The sequence below is a fragment of the Pectinophora gossypiella genome, chromosome 4 (genome assembly GCF_024362695.1).
Source record: "Pectinophora gossypiella chromosome 4, ilPecGoss1.1, whole genome shotgun sequence".
NCBI lineage: Eukaryota > Metazoa > Arthropoda > Insecta > Lepidoptera > Gelechiidae > Pectinophora > Pectinophora gossypiella.
The window spans coordinates 3,691,945-3,708,341 of record NC_065407.1 but is presented as its reverse complement, the minus strand read 5'-3'; the positions used below and the strand labels follow the sequence as shown (position 1 = coordinate 3,708,341).

Below are 16,397 nucleotides of genomic sequence, written 5' to 3'. Positions count from 1 at the left end.
ATTAATAATGTAAATTAACTTAAACAGAAGATAATAAGGCTTAATTTTCGTTAAAAGCTCTCAATTATGCCGTCCGGGCGGACCCTTTTAATGACACATTCACAATAGAATGGGATAACCTATTACGTCAGAGGACCGTTGTCGCAGCTGCATGCTAGAATAATGCTTATTTTAAAGGCCGACAGCGTATTTTCTAACGCGAAACCGGTGGAATAAGGTCGTTTTGGTATCGCGCAGGATTGCCTGTAGGAACATATTTGTACGTCGCTTTCCCGTACTTGACCTACAAACCGATTTCCAGGAGATATTTTTCAATGTTGTCGTTACTCTTACGTTTCTAATCTTCTGGTTTTCCTGATGACCTTTCCAAAGTGGGCGACCTGATTTCTCACGACCCGATTACTCTGGTTATAAAAATGGCCAATCAGCTCACGGGAACAAACATTTCAGAACCACGATACCGACTCCGCCGGCGTGGTCGACAATTTTCGCCTTTCATCGCTTATCGCTATCACCCTCTAGTGCCTTTTTTTTTTTTTTACGTGACTTATTGTAGATTTGCCGCAGATGGCATTAAATACTTGGCCGGACAAATGGGGAGCGCTGAAGGCTCTCACCCGGTACAACGTTTAAGACAACAGGCCTGAGGGTGCCCAGTTGGGCGCGAACCTCGGCTCAGGGCGTCGTCTGAGAGGAAAAATATTTGAAAGAATTAATCGACCCTAGTGGGTCGATAGCAATAAGCGCTGAATGAGGGAAATCGTCGACCACGCCGGCGGGGTCGGTATCGGGGTCCTGAAGTGTTTGGTGTCGCGAGCTGATTGGCTGCCTCTATGGCTAGAGTAATCGGGTCGTCGGGATCGTATATTACGTCCTTCGGACGCCGATACTTTTCAGTACCGTCCCTAAGCGGGATGTATTCGGAAGCCGCAACTACCAGGGGATTTGGGTGGTGCGGAGTAGAATCGAAAAAACGTTTGGAAGCTAATTTGAGCCATTGGGCAATGGTTGGCAGACCTAGGTCAATGTGCAGATTTTCATTGCGAAGGAACCACGGAGCTCCCGTGGCTTTCCGCATGAAACGATTTTGTATTACCTGTAGACGGTGGATTTGAGAGGGACTCGCATGAGCGAAAACTACCCCTGCATAGGTCATGATCGGACGGATGCAAGTCGTGTAGATTTTCACCTTATTCCTAAGGGACAATTTACTTCGCTTGTTAAGGAGACAATGAAGACGGCCCATTACAAACGCGGCGCGATCGCGCACACGTTTGATATGGGCCTACCCTCTAGTGCCGATTAGTTCTATCCTTTATTGTAACGAGGACCTGTCAGACGAGGCCCTGAGTCAAGGTTCGCGCCCAACAGGGCGTTTTAAATTTTAGTACTGGGTGGGGTGGGTACTGGGTACTGGGGCCCTCAGTGCTCCTCATTTGTCAGGCCAAGTAGTTAATGCCATTTGCGGCAAATGTACAAAAAGTCAGAAAAAAAGATGGACGGCGCGGCGGTGAAACGCTACAGTTGACAATACAAATTGATTGCAAGTTGGTTACAAATACAAATTATTTGCCAATTAATTAGCCAATATAAACAGACTGCTACGGATTACGGCCTTGTGAGTTTATAATGCCTTTTTTGATAACAACTCACTATGGAACTAAAAGTTGTCTGAAATCGGTTGTTAGAAATACGACCTCCGCAGTAAAAGAACTTGATAGAGGTGTGTACTTTACTCCTTGGAGGCCTTTGCATTGGGACGTATGTGATGAATACCATGCAGTCATTTTTTCGGAAAATCACAGGATTCAGCGTGCAATATCCTAGCCAAACAAAGGAAAGTCCCACGAAATGATTTCTACACTGTCCCCATCGGGAATCGAATCAACACCTCTAAATTGTGGACGCAACGCTCTTACCACTAGACCACGGATATTATAATAAAATCATCTCCGGTGAAAAAGCCTCGTGCTCGATATTCCTGGAATTAATATTTAAATAAATTATTTGCAGGGTAAATTAATTACGTTGGTATTTAAAATATTCCGCCATAATTATCGTCGTACGGGTTCTAGTTTCTACAGAAGAGATATATAGACCGCGTCTACTTACTTATTTACCTTCATAAGTTGATATTCACAGCAAGGAAAAATAACAACGAAGAAATGAATTAACAAGATTATTTTCCAAGAGGGTAGTTCATCGTAAGTTGAACCAAGTACCCACACCTCACCTAGCGTTCAAGCTTTTCTTGTAAAATTACAATGAAACATACACACATAAACTCACACCTATTTCCCATTATAGAATTCCATTTGCCTCGATTCTGACACACTTCTTTTGCTTCCTCCACATGCAACAATCGTTTCATACATCGTATTTTCTTATAAATCTAATCTAATCTTTCTTCTTTATTTATATTTGATATTGAACTGAATTATTTGTATACAAATATAAATAAAGAAGAAAGATTAGATTAGATTTATAAGAAAACATTTTCAAAATTTACTTTTTGTTTAATTTTTTGGTTGATTGAGGGGAGGCCTGTGCCCAACAGTGGGACGTATATAGGCTGTTTATGTAGGTACGGAATTTATTTATAAAAAATAAAATCAATTTTATTTCAGGCATTTAACCCATATTTACATATCAATTATAACATTTTAAAATTAAAACTCCAAAATCTATAAAATAGAAAAATTAAAATTTAGTCAAATTAGTAAAATATTTAAATAAAAATGAAATAATAAACAATTATAATTAATTTAAAAAAATGAAATGCATTTATTTCGATTATTTTACTTTCGTGTTCATTATCATAATTTATTACAACCATTAGGTACGTAGGTATCCACTATGTATCCGCCATTTACAAATTAACATGAATACTGGTTCATTCTTGTACACGTAAATTTCAGAAATTTTCGACATAATTACTATATTGATCGAAAATTTCACACGGACAGGATGAAAACCCGGTAGTGTAATAGTTAACTCGCTGGTCTCGGCTTGACAAGGGCTGCTCGTGCAAGTGCAAGTCCTGTTCGTGTCAGGATTTTTCGATTTCATTTTATCTTTGTTTACAAGTCTCATTTTCCAAGAAATGTATAACAAAATCCAATCCAGGCAGACGGGGGAATGTCTACCTTTCCCATTGCCTTTACCCTGACAATACCGTTATTAGATTTCACGCAGAATTTTCTGCCACCTGGCAACCCCATTAGTTCGTTATCCCCGTCGCCCCTGTGTTTGTCACTCGGTAATTGAATACTCTATGTACTTTGTACTAGTACCTCAGAATTTGCTTCTATGCTGTTCTGGGAGCAAATAAAAAACATAGAACACGTTCAGCTGCTTGTCTTCCCGGGCATGTCGTAAAAACCGACAGAGGGATTGCGTCCTCTAACATAATGGACTAATGTTATGGGCGATAGGCTGATCCCTTATCACCATAAGGTTCATCATATCCATCTTAGGACTTCGTATCAACAGTGGCTGCAAGTTGTCTTTGATTACTTGTGGCTCTGCCCACCCCATTTGGGATTACGGGCGTGAGTTTTTGTATGTATGTAAGTATGTACCTCAGAATTTATATTATAGTACCACAGGGCGAACACTCTATACAATCGACGTGCGCTTTTACACGCGCGTGTTTGTATTACCTTAGGTCCTATGCAAAATTATGAAGAAATTCGTAGGTATATTTCTCAATAATTTTCATATTTACTTTACTACATAAGAGACCTAAAAGAACATACAATGACCAAAAAAATCGAGATGGCCTTAGAAAAGTTTTAGTACGGTCTACTCTCAACCGGCGTGCGTGTATGAAGCAATTGACGAATGCAGAGGAACCAAGAGAAGTATGTCAGATTCGAAGCAAATGGAATGCCATAGTTTCTGCTTACCCCGATTGGAATAGGTGTGAATTTATGTATGTATGTTATGTTTACTACGGGTTTATTATTATTTTTTTTTTGTGAGTATGATTGTGACGATACGGCTCACCACCGTTACGTTGGTCTAACAGAAAGCTCAGCTGAATCGTGAGTACTCAGTTCATCTTGCGATGAATGAAAGAAAGAAAGAAAGAAAGAAAGAAACGTTTATTATAAAGGGACACCACAGTAACAAATACAAAACAAATATATAATTTAAAACACGGAGTAACACACCACTAAAAAAAAATAAAAAAAAAATAAATAAAAAAAATCCATGAATGTAGCTCTGACTTGTCCAATTACGAATATAGTCGTGAGCTTATGTTGTTGTTGTGTTTAAATCTCGAAGCCAGTTGAGCTATCATTCTACCTCCATCCATCAAAATGTCTGACGTAACCACTGACCTATTTTCAATACACGGGAACGGATAATATTTTCATGTCAAAATTGAATAACTACGTCGGTTTGATACGCCACTATACTCCATTAAATTTAGCTTGATTAATTTGACAGCTAACATAACAGTATATTACCCTATTATATGTTTCGCACTAGGCTGTGTACTCTATCTTGCTGCCAAATTAATCAAACTCTAATTAACGGACGGCTTATAACTTGGCTTGCAAATTAACTAGACTTTCAAAGGAAACAGAATTAAGATAACCTCTACTTTGCGCTTTGAAATCCTATACCAATATGACACGCGAGGTTGACGAGTAGAATAAGGGTTTCTAGCACATTTTAAAGTATATTAACCTAGAAATTCTACTCCAGTTTGTCACCGTCTGGAACGTATTGGAGTAGGGTTAATACTCGGCCGGCGGGGACGTATTCTTCTTCTTCTATCGTGTGGGTTGTGAGGTGGAATACCAACCTCATCAACCCTGGTGTCAGGGTTATTATTGAGCCGCCAAAGGCCCCTGACATGGCCAATGTAACGACTACATACTTACATCAGTAAATAGCCTTCCGAAGCACGGATCATCTTACTTTATTGGACAATCGGGTGATCAGTCTGTAATGTCCTAACCAAACTAGGGATCACACAGTGATTTTTTAGATATGTGCATCGGACACATTGAGGGGACATATTGAACTAGCATTTCTTAATACGCTCTTCGTTTTTGTCCGGGTTATTATTAAATCGCCAAACCCTAACATGATTCATATACCGAATACGTACTTACATCTCACACAAGTAAGTACTAATCGGAACTTACTTACGTGCCTTCCGGAGTATGGATATTTTTACTTTCCAACAATCAGGTGATCAGCCTGTAATGTCCTGATCTTTTTTTTGTGACGTGACTTATTGTAGATTTGCCGCAGCATAAAGTGAATTTAGTGATATATCCCCATTGGAATACAAACCAATGCTCAACTACTAGACCACGATCCTTAGTTAGTTTGTTGTATAGTAATGACTTCATTATTGTTCCAAGAACTTCAGCTTCGGATTACAGCACTAAAATATAATACCTCTACATGCCAAACTGTCCAGCGTATTCGAATAGAGAGCAATGGCTGTATCACAGAACAAACTAAAGCTGGGTCTACATTATGTATCGTGTTCTCGACTGGATCAGCGTATTCGTATCACCGACGCGTATCATGACCGCTAATGTGGTATCGATACGATGCTCTGTCAATACGATACCGAATACCACCTGTTCCTTTATCGTCTCGTGAGAAAATCCGAAAATTCCAAGTACCATGGGAGCGCACATACTGGATTCGAGTTATTCGTACTTAGATGAGTGCCTATTAGTTTTAAATAGCCGTGGTAGCCCAGTTGAAAGATCGCTTGACTCTCGCTTTAAAGTCGCAGGTTCGAATCCAGCGCAAGCCTAAACTTATAATTTTCGAGATCGTTTTTCGAATTAATGTTTGGATTATAAATTATTATCACGTGCTCAGAAGGAAATATCGTGAGGAAACCCACATACCCGAGAAATTCGTTTCGTAGGTATGTGACCTAACCTGTATTGGACTGGTTTTCCCGTCGCTGTAAAGAACTGGACCTGTTAAATCTTCAGGTTAGGTAAGCGAACCCTATGATGATGATGAAATGTGTTCCTGTTCACAACTATACGTAGATACATTGCAAATTCTTATCCAAAGTGTGACACCGGTCTAAGGCTATTAAGCTCGGGGCCATGCAGTGTGTTCGATAGGATATCAGTTTCCCATGACAGGTTTGCGAGTTAGTAACCGCAACTAGCACGAGTTGTTATTTTGCTTGTTTGTACCGTGTACTTAGATCAAGAAAATATTTGGTTTCATCACGTTTTTCAACTCTGCACCCGAGGCTGCCCCATTGCGACTTGTTCGCTAGTTTGCTTGCATGTTACTTAGATGAATGCAAGATGACATTTTGTCACGGACAAGTGCCATCTAGCGCATATTTCAGGAACCAATTAGTTCGCTTCGTTGGTTCGGTTTTACCTCAATGTCAAGATATTTGAAAATGTAGTTTAGTAACCAAGAAATCTAACAGATATCGCTATTATCCAGCGCCAATAAAACGGAATTAGCAAGATGGAGTGACCGAACGGAGCACCACTTTTATTATCCGCTCCCGATAACTATTACACAACGACATCATAACGAATACTGAGGGGGATGATTCAGCTTGTTATTCTGAGTTAGTGGAAACTTTCTATCGCAAAAGTATAGCATTGAAAATAACCAAACAAAATATCATGATTTTTTCTACGGAAAATTCCACTTGATATTAACTCAGAATCATGGTCTGAATCATCCCCCTCAGTATTTGTTACGATGTCACTAACACCCTGTATAAAGTAAATTAGGTATTTTTCTTCCATGTTGGACTGGGAGTCAATTAAAAACATAGAACGTGTTCAACTCCTTTTCTGCCCGGGCATGTCGTAAAACCGAGGGATTCTGTCTTATATGATATCCTCATTAGAAATTACGGGCGTAATGTATGTAACTAGATATTGTATAGGTACTAGTCTTTGATACTGTTTTGAGTTTGTTGATCCCGCATTGCTTTGTAAACTTGGAGCGCATAACTTTCTTAATCTATTATGTTTTCATAATTTCCTTTCAATAACACAATTAAGGTTCCGTCGACAACTGCGGAAGGCTCGAAGCTCATTGAATTTGAAGTTAGTGTCACTCCCCTTAGGATGGCCTGAGGGCTTAGTCAAGTTGCAATGGCTTTAACGAAAACCTTTCTATCTATTCAGCCTGTATCCACACACTGCTGGGTATAGGCACACTCTGGACACTTCATACAATCAACCTCGTTTTACACAGACACTACACATTGACAGTATCAATACGCGCAACTGTGTGTGTGACGTCTGAGGGCTGCCAATTACAATACGTAATTGAACCGTTATTACTTAGGTAGAGGTAGCTACTTATAACTTGCTTTCTTAATATAACACAATAGAATATAAATAAACTTTTATTCTTTTCACAATATAAATAAACTGGCTTTACACTTGACTTAAAAAAAACACTGAACTAATTAATTCCATTTACATTATTTTTACATTAAGCATTTAGCCTTTGTATAGCAAATTTCCCGTCTTGCCAAGTGTTCTGGCCTCCAATAAAAGGAAAAGCTTTGGCCAAGCGAAAACGAAGTTAAGCAAATGAAAATGTATGGAATTAACATAACCGCGAGGTTATGCATTAGTTAGATTCGCTTAATGGCAAACCCATATAAACGTTAAGGCGTCTAAGTAAAAGCATCTTGGCCAGACCGTCAAGGAAAAAGAAAATGGTTTCACATTGGATAAGCAGCTTTATTGCTATAAAAGTTATTTTCATCGTATCTCTTTACGCAAAGACGACATTAATTTAAAAACAAAACAGGTTATAGACAAAGGTCAATAAATAAATAAAGAGTCAAATTCTTTGTTACACGTTCCCGTACAATTTGTTACTCCGTTGTGTTGGGGTGAACCCCAACAGCAACAGGGATAATATTTCATCTTTTGTACAGTTTTCATTATTACTAGTAGCATATGCCAGCGAATATCTCCTAATTTAATGTAGCTTTAGAGCTTTGTGGGCTCCCGTTTCTCATCCACCAAGCGTCATTACTAAACAATAAAAAAAATATATATTACACAAATGAGAATGTAAAAGCTTAATAAAAGTATATAAGTATAATTGGGTCGTATACTAGGTTCAAAATAAATTATGTTTGTGATTACTAAATAAAGGCAGATCTAAAACTAACGAAAATCTTTTTCTTTTTTATATTTAACTTCTTTAATCAAGAAAATGTAATAGTAAGTCCGACATTTTATCACGTTTTTCTATGTGCTTTTTCATACAAATTCCGTAGTAATATCGTTTAGTAAAAAGTAACTGATTTGACTAGTTGGAAACTTGCCTATTAGCTCAAAAATAACCCTACTAGTTTTACTAGTTGCGTCCCAATTCTTGCACCTGTCAATGATGCGATAACAAGTGAGTTTTACAGGCAGAGAGTAAATCAGTGGGGGGATGGGAGTGGGCGAGGCTGGGGGGGAGTGTCACCCCCACCTGGCAGGCCCCCCAACCTGACGGGAGACTCCGTGCGTCACTGATCGATGCCGCACTTGTTGCGTTGCTCAACAGGCGCCCAATATTGAGAGCTTTCGCCCTGACCAGGATAACGGATCCACATTAGAAATAGTTTCTTTTACTCGACTCGGAATTGAAAGGTAGGATTGGTTGCTGTAGTGCGGGGGATTTGAAGTTTGGAATACGGGGTGATATTGGTGGCGAGTCAATGTTCGGTAATGACTTGCAGCTGGCTTAGTTATATTACATGGAAACATTTTGAATTTATAATAGACAAAAACGTCATTGATGTTCGTTATTTGATGATGTACGTTAAGATAACAAAGAACATACGTATATACAGTCTATATACTTCCCACTGCTAGGCACAGGCCTCCCCTCAATCAACCGGAGGGGGTATGGAGCATACTCCACCAAGCTGCTCCACTGCGGTTTGATGGATGTATTTTACGAGTAATAGCCGGGACCAACAACTTAACATGCCCTCCGAAGCACGGAATCCTCTTACTCTTTGGGGTAATCAGGTGATTCAAGCCTGCAATATTCTCTTCTACCAAACAATGGATCATCCAGAATCGAACCCGGCCCTCCAGACCGTGAGCCTAACGCTCTAACCACTTGACCACGGAGGCTGTTACGTTGCCACGTTAAGGTAAATAAAATTGATTTCAGCGAACATTTTTCAACAATATTTATATATCGAGGTGTTAGAAAATAGTCACATTCTGTCTTAGAACAACATGCAGGATATATCCTATTTTCAGTTTTGCAAAATGGAAGGCATTTTACATTTTAAGCGATAACCCAGCACTAAGATATCTCGTAGGGATTTGTTCATTCCATAAGTAAAAGAAGATATATAGGTTGTGAGAAGCTGCAGTAGTTTTAGGCGGATGAGACGTTCGTTATGTAAAAATTTATACTATGTGTAACTATGTTACCTGCTGGATAAATATATTTTTGAATTTGAATATGAAACATATTAAAATAACAGACGTCTTACAATCGATCGGCGTGCAATATTAGTTTACAAGTTTATTTTAGTTTACTTAACCTCTCATATGCCGAGATACCAGACACAATAGATTTTACATTGTTTCTGGTCGAGATCCGCGTTCCGGCGTTCGAGTTATTAACTATAATAATAATAAAAAATGTAACTATATTTTATGTTACAACATGAAAACATTACGTATTAAAAAAACACATAACATAACATAATCTTACGACTATATCCCAATTGAGGTACGGGCACGAGCATTAATATGTATACACTTTGGTACCATGTCATCTAACTTTTTTGAGTCCTAAAGTGGGTACATTATATTGCTCATGACTGTACATCCATGACATGAGGAACTAAATGCCCACATCTCACCGAGCTGTCTGTTAGACCAACGTGATAGGTGGTGAGCCGTATCGCCGGCTACAATCGAGTCGAGCTATCGTCGTGCCAACTGTGTTGGTAAAAACTGCGCTTAGGTTAAAATAACAAGTCCGGGACCTTGCGCTCTTTGATTGGGAAGCCAGCCGGTGTACAACAGGACCATGGTGAGGTGGAGAACTGAATTTTTCACGAAAAAATATTTTTCTGACAGCCCTCCTATCTGCAGGGTAACACACATTGAGATCGGGTAACTTGTATCGGATGAGCTTTCATCCCAAAATAGTTTCTTTTTGCGTCAACCCGTCCTTACAAATGGCTGCCATATGTCTCTAACGGAGGGTTGGATATCGTTACAATTATAATAGGGATATGCTCTGTATATTTCTTTCCACCCCACTGGACGTAAAGGAGAATTATACGATACGTTAAGATGCGTATCATCCCAAATGATTATCATGTGCTCAGGAAAACATCACGAGGTAACCTTGAGAAATGTTTCAGAGGTATGTGATCTAACCTGTAATTGGGCTGGTTTTCCCTTCGGGTTAAAAGGTTGGACAGACTGTCGCTTTTGTAAAAATAACATACATACATAAACTCACGCCCGTAATCCCTAATGGGGTGGGCAGAGCCACAAGCAATCAAAGACAACTTGCAGCCACTGTTGATACGATGTCGTAAGCTGGATATAATGAACCTTATGGTGATAAGGGAAAAAAAAAATCTCTCAAATAGGCAGGTTAGGTAAGCGGACACGAAAAAACGGGACGACTAGATACTAGGGATGATTATGATTACGCTAATAATGCTAAGGAGAATGTCATCCATATTAATATCTCCATCCCTGTGTTTTGAATTACCAATGAGTTAATAATTCTAGCAAACTTGTCTCGACCATTATAAACGGCTATACGGCTCACCACCTATCACGTTGGTCTAACAGAAAGCTCGGTGAGTTGTGGGTATTCATTTAGTTCATCTTACAATGGATGTACCTCTGACTACCCCAATCGGGATATAGTCGTGGGCTTATGTCTATTATAAAAATAAGCGTACTTACCTACCGGGTGTAACATTGCGAACGCCAAATCGATACAAAGATATCGCTATCTCGCCTTAGTTTTCGGATAATATTCTGTTAACACGTACTTATCTGTCCTTTGTTTGCTATAACATATCGTCGACACGTAGTGAAAGTTATGAGTGTAGATATAGATATTGATATATAGCGAAAGGTCACTCACTGACTCGGTCAATCACTGACTCACTCATGACGAAATCTCAGAAACCAATAATCCGTAGTAGTTCCATAGTGTTAGAAAATAGAAGTTAACATTATTTATTTAAATTGATTATTATATATTATGAAATTAATTTTATTATATTTTAAAAGGAAGTAAATTATTATTATAAAAGAACGGCATACATTTTGTTACACTTCCGTTTTTGCATCAATTATTTTATGTTAATAGAAACAGAATTGTATTATTTGCTTAATTATTGTAAATTCATAGCACTAATTGTTATGTATTCTTTTAATTATTTCAATAAGTTTCATTCTATTTAGTTTTTAAAAGTAATAGATCTAAGTTGATTGTCGGCCATATTGGCGGTGGCCATTACTGTTTCGAACGTAAGAGTGTACGGTTCTTATTTCGAAAAATAAAAGATTCAGTTGAGTAAGAGGCAGTTTTAGTTATCAAATTCAGAAGTGGGATGTAAAAATTCCGGCGGCTACTTTTGGTAACGTATAATATAGTTAACAGGCGATTTTTGGTAAGTGAAATTTTGTTATTTACAATGTAAAATCGAACCGATAAAACTATTTTCCGCAATTTAGAAAGAAATACTTTAATGCTTATATTAATTACACAATACCTGTTGAAAATCTGTATTTGTACCAATAAAAGTGTGCGGTGATTCGACATTGGACAAACATTGCTTATACTTTTAATTTAAATTGTGTAGGAAGATATGGTAGTGTCTTAAAATTTGTAATAGTGTTAACAAAATGAAATGATTCGTGTATATGTGTTTTCTGTTTTTCTTCTCAGTAAAGGAATTGATTGTTAGTTACTTAATCCGATTTAAAAATATGTAATAGTGACATCTAGTGTTGATGAGTGGAAACCACTTCCCACTGCTGGGCACAGGTCTCCCCTCAATCAACCGGAGGGGGTATGGAACGTACTCCACCACGCTGCTCCAATGCGGGTTGGTGGAGGTGTTTTTACGGCTAATAGCCGGGACCAGCGGCTTAACGTACCCTCCGAATCACGGAATCGTCTTACTTTTTCGGACAATCAGGTGATTCAAGCCTGAAAAGTCCTTAAAAAACAGTCTCACAAAGTGATTTCGACAATGTCCCCATCGGGAATCGAACCCGGACCTCCAGATGGTGAGCCTAACGCTCTAACCACTAGACCACGGAGGTTGTTACAGCATATATATAATGATGTACACAGCATTATATATAAAAAAATACAATACATATACAATGAGGGAGCGGACCGGTCAAATCTTCTGGTTAGGTAAGCGGACCCCGTGAAAAATGGGATAATGCTTGGGAGATTATGATGGTGATATAATGAGAACTTTCCAGGCTTCGTTCCCCAAAAACAATATAGATGGCGTTGTGCAGATTTACCGTGATGATTACCTATTTTCCAATTACTCGGATACATGGGATTAACTGTCTGAGAACTGATATTAGGCAGCTAAATTACTCAATTGTATATCAATATTTTATGTTTATTTTTATTTTTTTAAAGAACGTCTAGGGCCCTGTGCCGAGGTTTTTCTTGCAGCTTCTTTTCTCCGGCTATACAGGTTGTGAGAAGCTGCAGTAGTTTTAGGCGGATGAGACGTTCGTTATGTAAAAATTGACGATTCAAAGTGTAACTGGGTCGTTCTTCTTTTTTATCGACAATAAAAAGACATTTTCCCAATTAATCGGACTTAACATCTTTAAAATTATAACGGCAATAAATATTTTAAAACATCATATAAAGATCTGTCCGTAAAGGACTATTTAGTGGTTCTCTTTATCTTGGTAACATACTTTTCTTTGCAGGCGCATTCCAAAAAATATTGTGACAGAGTGGCCCTTTTCATCGGAGACAGCATTTCAATATACCACTCTGTCACAAAATTTTGTGAAAAACAATGAAGCTACGTTAATAACTAATTGAGGAACCGATTAGTATTTTGCTTGTATTTTGAGTATAATAAGATAACTATATTTTTGGACAATGGAAACATGTAATAAAATTCTAAAACATAACTTATTAAAAGCAGTACGTAAGACAGATCATTGTCGATAAAAAAGAAGAACGACCCAACTATGTTACCTATTGAATAAAGATATTTTTGAATTTGAATTATTCGAAAATATAATATAATGGCAGAGGCATTCAAAATAATTGTTGCTTGTTATTTGGATCAGATATGGTGTAGAATTATGATGTTACCTATATTGCTTCTCATTATTAAGATCAGAATAATAATGTGTGGAATACGTAATTGAACGTGGGTATAATAACAAAGGTCATCTTTAATACCCAAAAACATTTTTTTTTTGTTTTGGTTTTCCCCGAAGGGTAAGGCAAAGGGAACTATGCCCATACAGCCATGTCTTACGTATTTTTTTTCTTGATGATTAATGAAATGATGAAAGGTGATGATGATGAAACCTAAGCCCCCACCCTCGGAGTAGACTCCTACTCCGAACCCCAAACGAATTAACTTAAAAGTCCGCATAAACTTTCGAGTTATGAAGCGGCTTCTTGGCACGAAGCGAAAATAGGCAGATACACTTTGTTTATTGAATACTCCAACATAATAACACTCGCGAATGTCTTCCGACTAACTTAATGCGATCATTAATCACAAAACACCACTTCGTATTCATTATTTAGATTATTCAATGAATAAAGCAACTGTCCCGTTCCCGTTCCCGCCAAAAAGCCCTACCCAAAAACAATGATAAAAGATGCATATTATGTTATCCACGAAATCAGAAGGTTAAACGAAGGCAACTCGGTACAGAGCCATCTATATTTTTTCCACATCAATTTTTTTGTTGTTTTTATTTTGTTATTTTTTGTTACAGTAAATAATATTTCACTTTTTTTGTAATAAAACTAAAACTTAAAGTAGTTTTAAACATAACGTTTAGTTCAGTACAATTAGTGAGTGTATATCATTATAAGTACATAATGTTTTGCAATATACAGTTAGTGACATCGTAACGAAAACTTTGAGGTATGAATCAGACCATGATTCTGAGTCGATATCAAGTGGAATTTTCCGACGCATAATTCAATGCACAGTACGAATAAGATCTGTCAAAGTACAGAAGCTAGTGTTGTGACGTTCATTAATATATATATGTATCAGCCGAGATTTGGACGATCGATCCTGTTCTATCTAACAGTACTTAACTTGTAAACTATAAATAATAAACGGATATTATTCTGAAATTACGAATTCTGTGACAATATAGTTTAGATTCGATCTGCAACAATCAGCTACAATCTATTCTACGTTACGAACCAACAAAACTCAAAGTAAATCGCTCAGAAATTAAATATTTATTATAAATTGTATCATGGAATCTATTCCAAAAGTCTATCGATTCAATCACGTTATATCGTTAGGCGTGGAATTACTATTATTGTTCCATTATCAACGCGTAACCAAAGCAATTACAATTAAATATACATTTTATGTCATTATACTTAAGAGTGCCTCAATTGATATGTACATACAAAGTGTGGGTAGTTATACTGACTTCATAAATTTCAAATTGATTTTATTGTTTGTGTTACCAGCCGGGTCTCCGTTTGGGGACGAAGGGGGGAGCTTTCAGCGTTTAAGCTTAAGGTGATGTGTTTCAGTCAGCTAGGTAACGCTGCGTCAGTAGATGGCGTTACTTCTGCAGTTTTCGTATTTTTTTCCATTTATTCGTTTAGTGTTGAGTTCTGACCCAGTGAAATGTTAGGTGGCGAAATCTTACATACATTATCTTTAAGTTAAGCTACAATTTTGAAGTATTTACTGAAGATATCATATTGAAACATTGCATCAAAAGTTGGTGTCATTTCAATTTGTGTACAAACACGAAGCTGTCACACACACATGCGAACTAGGTTAGCTATTAAAAGAGATGCATAATTTGAAGTCTACTTCTAACTTCTAAATGGCGCATTTGGTAAAGCAGTCGCCGCCATTCTTAAGGTTCACGGTTCAAACCCAACTGCATGTTTTAATTGTTTTTACTTTTTGTATTTTTTTTTACAATTGAATTTGGCGAACCCGTCTATTTGTTACGGAATTTTCAAAAAGTATCACTTTTACCAATAATATTATAATTAAGTATACAATGGTGCTAATTCCTGTAAATACCATCTAATTTTATTTTAAGTTATATCTGTCATTTTCTTATCCGCCGAAAAGGAAAGGGACGGGTAATCGACAAGCATAAAATTTATGGAACACACGTCAATTTTAAGCACAAATCTAAACCAACCGTCTAAAAATTTTACGTCAGTCAATAACCCGACACATTAATTTACTCATTCTTCCTAAAATTAAGAGCTGTGAATCATCCGTCCCTTTCCTTTTCGACGGATATGAAAATGACGGATATAACTTAAAATAAGATTAGGCGGTGTCTGCAGGAATCGGGGCCACAAATTTACTTTGCACTTAAGTACCTTCCGTAATTTCCGTATTTTTTATTTTGTAAAATTCTAACAGGCATTAATCGCATCAGTGAACATGCGGCTAACTAAAAAACTACTGAACGGATTTTCATACGGTTTTCACCAATGAGTAGAGTGATTCATGGGCGTGCTTTAGGGTTTATAATTTATACAAGTATTTTTTTTTGTATAAAATGGTTCAAAAATGATGATGAATGTCAAACATAATTATCGTTACAAATATAGCCGACTTGGAGCTTTCGGCGAAAACGCTGCCTGAGCCCATTGAGATATAACAAAACAACGTATGGTTGAATTGTTCCTTTTTTGTAGGTATACCGAAAAGTCCACAATATGTCATAATAATTATATTGTGTATAAAGAATTGTGTATATGTATTGTATGATTTTACAAATAACGATCACAGTACAGTAATAATAAGGTAGATTTTTCCTAAATTGCGTAGGTTCAAACTTTGTCGCATCGCGTTTGAAAGATGTAATAGCGCTTCAGGACGTCCCGCAAGCACGGCGCTGATGTCGCAGTATCCGCATATAATTATTATGACTTGTCATTTAGTTCCAATAAAATCCGCGGGACTTCATACGTATGTCAGTGACAGCTGGTGATAGCATGCGGGACACTTAGCACCTAATCGAATTCTATGTTGTTTTCGCGCCCAGTCCAGACGACTCACAGCGCATTTCTGGACATATATTTACGCGTGGTGTTTATTGTTAGGTTAGTTAGTTCAGGTTAGGACGTCTTTTTATAACGAGGACGTTAAAAAAAGACGAGGCTGGGACGTATTG

The 16,397-nt window shown here is 37.6% G+C and overlaps 1 protein-coding gene across 2 annotated transcripts in view; it reads left to right on the top strand.

Annotated features, from left to right (window-relative positions):
* Nucleotides 1-16,397, top strand: part of LOC126366247 (synaptotagmin-5-like) — an 85,192-nt gene that overhangs the window by 19,587 nt on the left and 49,208 nt on the right. The window contains exon 1 of one of the 2 annotated variants that reach the window (XM_050009305.1): nt 11,327-11,656. The exons of the other annotated variant lie outside the window; for it this stretch is intronic. The gene's annotated coding sequence lies outside the window, so the exon portion shown is untranslated. Of the gene's footprint in view, nt 1-11,326; nt 11,657-16,397 lie in introns of those variants that run through there. 2 annotated transcript variants of the gene reach the window in all.